Here is a 9,837-nt window from a genome sequence, read left to right as displayed (position 1 = left end):
ATAGAAATAGAACTACGTCAGCATGGGGCGCAATTTTAATCACCACCTGGTAGTGAGACGCAAACCAAAATTGCGCCTGTACGAAGCGGCGTATAGACAAACGCCTGGTGGGGCGTATTTACAGAATGGAAGTTGCGCCTGGTGGGGCGTATTTTGAGAATGAGCCTGATTTCAGGCTCAAGTGGAAGTTGCGCCTAGTTCAATACTCAAGCACTAGGGTTTTCGTCGTTGTATAATAGAGATTGAGAAACGAAAAAAAAAATAGGAGTACAAATGGCGTCGTCGGATAAGATTGAGAAACGAAAAAAAATAAAGAGTACAAACGGTGATGAAACTAGAAGCTCGATGAGAACGAGGGAGGATTTATCAGAAAAGATGAAGAAGAAACTGGAATCGATAGGGCGCCATTTGTGTTACCGCCTGATAAGGCGCAAGTTGAATTAACGCCTCACATGAGGCGGAATTAAAGGTCTACGTCTCTTCTGGGCGTATTTTGTATTTGCGTCCCATTGGGCGTGATTTTCTCTTCCGTCTGTTCGACCAGCGCAGTTAAATCATCCGCTCGACCAAATTTAGTCTTGTACCGTAGTGTCGCATCACGTACTAAGATCAAATTTGATCGTTGTTTTTGGTCTTTAATCTTTGGTTTTATTCGTACCATTGCAGTTGCTCTTATGAACTCGAAATAGTCCTGCAACAGTGTCCCACCAGGTTCTCGAAGATTTGGATTCCCTGTGAACTCGAAATAGTCCTGCAAGGCTGCAACAGTGTCCCAACAATTAAGCACTCTATCCGACTAATCTAATCTCCTTATGACTCATTATGTACTTGAGCTATTGGTCCTGCGCACTTTCTAGTTAACGGAAATCTTAATGTCAAGGCTGTATCAATGAAATGAAAACGTGGGATCACTAAACAAGACTTCAAGACCATTCCTACAACAAGTACTATAAGTGGTAGAGCGCACACATATAATTTAAATAAAGCTCAAGAAAGCAATAGAACCTGAAAATTTTATTATCATAGAACAAGAGGGAGATTGTTGGGACCTTAGTCCCACATTGGTAAATGGGGTTTAATTGGGTAGTTTATAAGTCAATGAGATTCCTCATCCAGTCAACCGGTTTCCGAGTTGAGTTTTATCCATGGGCTTATGACACGAGTTGGGATCGGTACCCTAACATTTGGTATCAGAGTCAACCACCACGACCCGTGCCCGCTCCACGAAAGGGGTGACCTATAGGCTAGATTTAAGTGTAGGGGCACCTATGTATGGGCGTAGTTGTCACCGGCATTCAATAATGCTAGATTTAAGTGTAGGGGCACCTATGTATGGGCGTAGTTGTCACCGACATTGAATACCAGTAATACTGGTAGGCGAGTGGAGCCGCCATAAGAGAAAGGGTTACCGTCCGGCCAGTGTCGATAGAATGGGCCAACGAGGACGTTGGGTCTGGGAGCGTTGTGGGATGTTGGGACCTTACCACATTGGTAGATGGGGCTTAATTGGGTAGTTTATAAGTCAATGACATTCCTCATCTAGTCAACCGATTTTCGAGTTGAGTTCTACCCATGAATTTATGACACGAGTTGGGTCGGTAGCCTAACAGAGATAAACCACCATTTTGGTTACTCAGCAGCAGCTCATCCATTAATAACCGACTTCCATTCTCGATGATCATCTTTAAAAATTCTAGGGCTATAGGTCTGCTAATAACAGCATATTCTTTGCTATATGCCCATCTTTTCTTTCTTTCATGTCTGAAATCTTCATTATTTCGGGTTCCAATATTCTTGCTTCTGTTTTAGTTTCTCAAATTCAGACCACAATTCAGACCGGCTCCGGGTCTCTTGGTGGTGGGAGGGATTATAGTTTCTCAAATTTGCACTCGCAACATCATCACCATCATTATTATCATTCCCAAGTAGGTCTTCACCACTCCATGGGCAGGCAACGAACAAGTGCGGCCGAAACAAACCAAAATATGGATAAATGGATTAGTTTATCATCTGCTTATGATGGTGCGGGTACTTCTACCACTGCTGCTAAACCTGAAGCTGTGGGAAGTGGAAATGGATTGCTGAGAAGAAATAGTGGTACATTTCCTGATCTAAGACAGGAATCGTCTTGGGAATGCCACACTGAAAGACGGCGATACACTGATGTCAACGATGTCTTTTGTGAACATGGCAAAATGCCTTGGATGAAACATCCCTCCTATTTGATTCACATATCGAGTCGTTTTAGTAAAAATCAGGATTCCGGCGTACAAGTACATGATCGACTCTCGTGCAAAGCAAACATGGGATTTGCAAATCAAAGAAAACTCATTGGCGGCGAACGCAATCAAGCCATTTATAAACAGGATAACTATCAATACCCATTCCAATATAGCATTGACCAGAAAATACACAACTTTTCCAAATTTTTGTTCCACAAGTTCCTTGAATGTTCTCTTCTTCCCCATGATACCGGATTTCACACCGGAATCTGAAATAGACATTATTATAGACGCAGGCAGAAGACAGACAGCTAAGCTAGATCTCTTCCTTTTCTTAGTTTCTTTCTTTCTTGAAATACAAGGCCCAAGATGAAGCCCAATATAAGAATGGTTATCCTCCTTCCAGATTCATTCTTCTAATCTCTTTCAGAATCAAGCTTCTATATGCGCGGTCTTTTTCGAACAAACTACACTTTTGTAAGTTGAAACTCAACTGCTGCAGGTCTCACGATTGAAGCAGTACATTTGTGGACATGTAAGGCGATAAGCATCCTGGAACCTGTCAAACATCTTGTAGTTAGAAGAACTGCAGATTATGTACCATGATAACACACATGAGGAATTAGAAAATACAACCAATTAAGAGAAAAAAGAAACAAGGAAATAAAACATCCCCTGGTTTACGGCTTTTAAGAGTTAACAATAGGTAAGAGTACACATGATGACACACTGTCCAGTTAACTATTTATAAAAATAACTCCAACCACACCATACAGTACAAATAAAAGAGCATCTTGTGGCAGGAGTATTTACCTGTAATAGACGAGTAGGGATCTGTAGGAGTCCCTGCAGAAAGAGATCTACTTTCTCCAGAATGCTCAGTGGAACAGGTGTAAGAACATAGAATATACCTTTCGAGACGTCAATGCCTCTCACAATAGCTGATTTTAAAGCAAGTGGGGATCAGAAAATCAAACCTGGGACAAATGCTTAACACTAGTATACTACAGCCTCCAAAATGATATAGAACAATTTAGCATTCAGAAGCAAAACGGTACAATCATCGATGAATATTGAAAATTAATAGCCAGGAGTAGGTTTCCACGATTAATAACAGGTTACTCGAAGAAAAAGAACACAAATGACTCGAAAGTTGAGTTAAATCCAGAGCACCGTCAAAGGTGTAGAACAAAGTCATTAAGCACCATCAATGCCGTTATTTATAAGGTGTTGTTCTATTCCGTACATAATTTCCTATCATAACCCAATCTTCGTATGTAACAATCATGTTCCCACTAAAACTTAAGCACCTGGAGAACAGTAATAACTTACAAGCTAGTGAGCATCACTTACAGAATACTGTTCAGTTTTAAAAGTACATTCTTAGTCTAACAGTATAGTACTCTACAACTGATTTGAGAAGATATTGGTCTACCCTAGGATATATTGCTCATTTGCTCCCACACAGGAAACCAAAATATTATCATCTCATACTCCTTAAGCATAAGCATTCCCAATACTTTTTACAGAAGAACGTATTCATCACCATGTTTCTTATTTTAGAAGCCTTATCTTTTCTCAGGTAATTGTTACTTAGTGAACTGTCTTCTAATTTCTTTAAACTGACTCCTAAATGTGCATACAACTAACCTTTTTTTCTTACAGAGGAATTAAGGTAACAAGTATCAATCAAAGAAGCAACAGGTACTAGCAAGTATCCACCAAAGAAGCAAGGAAAAGATGACGAAAAATTAACAAGTTGCTCAAGATAGAACTTACCAAGACCAACGCACCAAGGGGTCGCATGTTCAGAGTCGGAATTTTTTGCAGAACTAACTGCCAGGCCGACAATACTTCCATTCAAAGCATAGAAGATTTCACTGCTTGGCACCTGGAAAGTGTTTACGCCAATGTTATTATATAAAGGTGAAAGGGGTACAACTGAGGAACGTTATATACCATGTCTGAAATATTTGATAACAGTCTTTTATGTGTTTCTCAAAGTACAAACATTCAATTCGCAGTGTCGCACAAGAGATTTATTTTTTTCACGGCTAAGTTCAAAGTAATTAAGAGACATACTAAAACAAAGACATCAGTTGACATGTAAACCACAAGAAGCGTTTCAGCTCTTTCAAAATGCTTAACCTGGCAATGCAGATGTTTGACTTTGATTTTCGATATAGGCACCACATAAGGACGATGAGCAATCAAGGCCTGAGCAAGTTCCTTGAATGTGTCAACACTGAAATCACTTGGAAAGCATTGCCTAAAGTAAGCAAAGATCTTTAGGTCCCTTATCAGCGATGCATCCTTTCGTATTGTCACTCTACAAGAGCCAATATACCAATTTCAATCACACAATATCAGATACAACCCAATCAACATAGAAACACATACATGTTTAACTATAGAACAAGGTCTTGTATGACTTACGATCTATTATAGGCGTCTCGGCGCGCTGAAGCAATTTCAATTAAACTAACTGACAGTTCTTGGTCCTCCTCTAACCAAAATACTCCAGCTGGGAGGTTCTTACTCTCAGTAGATATGCGTACTTGAACCATATGAGTGGGAGCAATGTATCTCAACATCTCCACCAATGCATCATAACCATTTCCTGGAATACAAAAAGAAAGACGGAAAATTTCAAATCCTAAACAATTGCACATGTCCATTACAAGTCAGGTAGATATGGAAGGTAATCAACACTTATGATTGTAACATATAAATACTGCTCGAGCATACCTTTCACCCATCCAGGTGTATTGATGACAAGAGGCACCTCAGGTTTCGCTCTCTTTTGACCCTCTTTAGGTGCATAAAACTCCTTCCGAAAGTAATCATACAGAGAGAAGACATTGTTCAAATAGGTTCTTGGATCCCTTTTTGAAGAAGTATCGCCATATAAAATTGACCTGAGAGAAAGAACAAGTAAAATCAGAAAGTTGCAGTTCATTTGCTAAGTTACTCCATAAAATTGTTATTCTGATCATGTTTGGCAAGGCATTCAAGACATCCATTCCACCATATGAACAAATAGCATTAAAGAAAAATACATGTAACATTTATCGAAAATAATTCAGGTACACTTTGCGCCAAACCCCATAATGTACTACTGTGAGATCAATAGCGCTGCACACGAGTTCACAATCTTTATGTTTCATTTGTTTTGTTGTTGACCTGCTATTTGAGAGGTGGTAAGCAACTATTCTTCTACTGTTCTGATATCTGATAACTCCTACAGGACTTGGCATGCATTATAAGTAACCACCACAAGATATGAAAGTGGGACATATTCGTATGTCACATTGATCTCGAATCAGTTTACAGGTTCTTTCGCAACGTGTAGGCATTGAAATGTTAAATATTGCATCTCCCTTGAAATATTAGCATACTCTTAAACCAAAACAACCCATGAAATACAGTCTCATAACAAATCGTAGAACACGTTCTAAGGTACAACTCAATTTTTGCGAAACTGACAAGTTCTTGCCCTCTAAAGTATACGGACTGCAGATGGATTTCTTATCTCTAATTAGGTAACTAAAAGTCAATATATCAAACAAATGAAGCTAAATATATATCAGGAGTGTATCGCATACCTCTCTGGTGTTTTAAGACACGGGATTGTCAAATCTGGAAAACAAACACAAACATAAACTGATCAAAAGCACACTACACAGAACACCACAAAAATCAAAAAATCTCACAGTAGTTCACAAAATTAAAAGTTGTTCAAACAAATTCTTCAAATAAACAAATACCTGGTGTTTGCTTCTCAATGATAGTAAGTGCTAGAAAACCAGGAGGAGTAAACCCTGGTTGCCCTACATCAGTATCCAAATAAGCTACTTAATCAAACCTAAATCACCAAAAACAAAAAATCATTATTACTCTTTCATATCCGAAAAAACAATAAATCGAGCGATTGAACAAACCCATTACTCATTAGGATGAAATACAGGAGAAAGATAAAAACTTCACATAAACCCACAACTGAATATCAAAATTTTACATAAACCCCATTACTCTTTGGTATTCAAACACACCAAAAAGACAACATTTTGACATAAACCCGTTATTGATTAGTATGAAATATGGGAGAAAGATAAGATTCTTTGTAATTACAAGCTGGTATCTACCTTTTGTCCTGCAAGAGAGTATTGAGAAGAATACGAGAGAATGTAGTTTTGCCACTGTTTTTAGGGCCACATATCAAAGCAATAGGAGGACAAGGTAGTGAATGATCATGAGCTATTGATTCTGCAGCTTGTGTCCATTCAGCTGGTATTATTATCTCTGGTGAGGCTGTCTCAACTTCTTCTCCCATCTTGGGCTATTTGATTCTGCTATGCGGCTTTAATTTTCTTTTGCTGGTTTTATAACCTACTCCTGTTTTTCTGGCTAGACAATTTTGTTAACTTTTAAAGGGTGCTTTAGTCATTATGGCGTATACACTTGTCTGAATTTGCAACCCAATCTCCATCAAACCTGCTGAATTGTCACGCAAAAAAAAGGACGTCAGCAAATAGTAAATTTTATCTGAACATTGGTAAACAATATCAATTAGATCGGATGTTGCCTCCTCCTCCACTTTGGGAGGTCCAGGTCCATTTGAGATAAACATGATATAAAGTCAGTGTAGATGCATCTCCATAACGAGACTAATTTAAGGAAAATGACTTCTTTTCTTTTTCTCTTTTGAAAAATAAAGTAGAATTTCGTTATACCACGATATTTTTAAAATTCAAATGAATGATGAAATTCACAGTGAAACTAATCAGGGGTGTATTCATTATACTATCTTTTAACCAAGGAAAGGGATATAGACAAGGCTGAGAGTCTAAAGGTCTCCACTTGCAGACCCTCTGACTGTGACAATTTCATTCTTTGGACTGGTGAGGACTTGAGCGACTCTAACATGATTAATTATGCAAGCAAAATTAATGAGACAGAGTACCCAAACACTAAAAATAATTCAAAATATAGAATCTTAGTTATTTCAGAACAATTCACACGAAAATAAAATATGTACTAGAAAAAAAATGCTAAAGCACAAATGCCACAGATACCGATCAGCTTATGGAGTAAAAGAAGACACATAAACTACAAGTAACTGAATTCGGGGCGAAACATGCCAAATATACGGGAAGTAGATGTACATGGAACGATAGTTTTAGTATCGTTTACGCAATTGAACCACACAATCTCATCAAGGCTAACCATCACCACAGTATCACTCGACCACATTCCCACTGGAAGAGGCATTCTCATATTACCAGGATTATTTTCCCAGGCCCATCTAACATCGTTGCGAAACTTCCTCTTCCAGAATGGCTCGGTGGTTAAATAGCTCTCCAAAATCCAAACCTCCATCCACTCTTTATTGTAAAAGATAACTCCGAGCTTTCCATCACAATTGATTACTATGTAAGGAGATTCTTTACCTAAAATGTCGCGTGAAAATTCAAGCAGCGTCCACTTCTCTTGATCCACGTAGTAGGCGAATATAGAGTAGGAGTGTGTTGTCCAATGAAATCCTCCATTAAGAAAAATTGCATATTTTTGTTGTATTAACTCCAAGTATTTAGTAGATTTGATAAACTGCTTTCTCTTTCAAGTCCAGTTGATGGAGTCAAACACCTCACAGTGAAGTCCAAATCCCGTTGCAGATCTACATAAACGAAGCACCTTGAATTGCAGCTGCGGGTATGACTGTGTCACTGCCATTCCGATATGGACCTTATGAAAACTGGCAAGACTGGTTTTTGGGTTGGGTATCTTTCTCCATTCTCTTGTTGCTGGTTTACAGATGTAGTAACTTGGAATCCGGGAAGACTCTTGTTTAGTGACACAACAAAGTAAAGAACCAAATTGTGATGCACAAGCAATCAATGTATCATTTGCTGACTTTGGTAAGAAATCGAGAAACGGAGAAGAAACTATAGGTGACTTGTGCTCATGGTGATTGTCCATGTAGGGGGCAAACTTTATAAATCTCATAGGATAATCGTAAACGAAGCAACCTGGTCCCAGACTTGGCGTGTTTTGTAAATGTTTCTTCTGAAACTGTGTATCACAGAAAATCAGTTTCTGCCAATCCTTGCAGACCCATCGGCATTGACGTAACAAACTCACCAAATTTACTCTAGTTAAAACCTCATAAACTGCATCATACAACAACTGCTGCATCTCTTCCTGTACTACTACTACTTGACAGTCATCTTTTTTCACCAAATCCTTACATAATTCCATGATTCTTAAACAATCGAAAGCTAATGAAAACACAAGAACAACAAGAATGCTTATCTTCTATGTATCATTAGATGTTTATCGCATTCAGTTTTGAGTAATCGCACTCTAAATCCTCCCTGGTTGGCTCCAAATACCGGCTTATTATCTAGTACTCGCCGCCCTAATTGCGGATTACTATCAAGTATCAAATCAAGCATAAAATCAACCAATTAATCAATCTACCAACTTATGATTTAGAGTTAGAATCACATGAGGTTTGATTTTAGGGTAAACAAAATCCAAAGAGAAATTGAACCAATATGATGAATGCTTACCTAGACAATTGCGCAGCCAGGATGATGATGGTGATAAAGACGATGACGATACTGGATTTTCCAACTTCCAATTTCCCCTATCCAGTCCAAACCTTGAGACTGTCACTCCCAGTAACGATGTTCGAGTTCGAATAACGAGAGAGAAACGGCAAGTAACAAAAAACGCCCGATATATTCCAGAATTATTGTTGATAAGTTTTAAACTTGTTGGGCTCCAAGCCCAAATCAAGAATACTTTAAACTAGTGAAAACTACAGGGAAATCCATTCTACAGATTTTCTACACCGTGAAACCCACGGGCGGAAAAGTTCACTCGCGCACCCATCTATAATTAAGGGTGCACACGGTACGGTTCGGTTCGGTTCTTGCCGAGGCCGAGTACCTGTACCCCCCAGAGGTCGGTACTGAACTTTTGGGACTAGTACCGGTACCGTGTACCTCGGTTCCGGTACGGGACCGGTACCAGTCGGTACCTTTTCAGCAAAAAACTATCTGCCACTCTGCCTTTTCTTTTACCTGTTTTTTCTATATAACAAATTCTCATTCAAAGCAGCAACTAATAAGTAGCAATATTACTAACAAACCAAACAAACAATGTCTTGAAAATATGGAAAAAACAGTAGCAGTAGCCACACTAAGTCTTGAAAATGAGAAAATCTGGAAAAAAAAAACAACTAGCAGTGCAGCTATTGCTGCAGTAGTCTTGAATCTTGATCTTCTAATCCATGTCAGCAGCACTTGTGGTGTCATCAGTGTTGATAGGACCAAGTAACGCTGCAAAAAAAAATAATAGCAGTTAGTAACTATTAGACTATATCTATTACTGCCAAGCACAAGTAATAATGTAATATGTTACCTTCTTCAACTTCAACATCATCATCTGGTATGTAATCAGATAGAAGATCAAGTTGTATTGGCTTCCTTAGCCAGTTTTGTGTGCAAAGCAATGCCTCAACTGTCCTTGTAGATAAAGAGCTTCTACAAGGACTTAAGACTCGTTTTCCTGTGCTAAAAGCAGACTCAGAGGCAACAGAAGACACAGG

At 38.7% G+C, this 9,837-nt stretch overlaps 1 pseudogene; it reads right to left on the bottom strand.

Annotated features, from left to right (window-relative positions):
* Window positions 1–2,309: 2,309 nt before the first annotated feature.
* LOC113317515 lies at window positions 2,310–8,773 on the bottom strand (annotated as a pseudogene).
* Window positions 8,774–9,837: the final 1,064 nt, after the last annotated feature.

Source organism: Papaver somniferum, chromosome 10 (assembly GCF_003573695.1).
Source record: "Papaver somniferum cultivar HN1 chromosome 10, ASM357369v1, whole genome shotgun sequence".
Classification (NCBI taxonomy): Eukaryota; Viridiplantae; Streptophyta; class Magnoliopsida; order Ranunculales; family Papaveraceae; genus Papaver; species Papaver somniferum.
The sequence above is the reverse complement of the archived record's forward strand: the minus strand, read 5'-3'. Positions and strand labels throughout refer to the sequence as shown.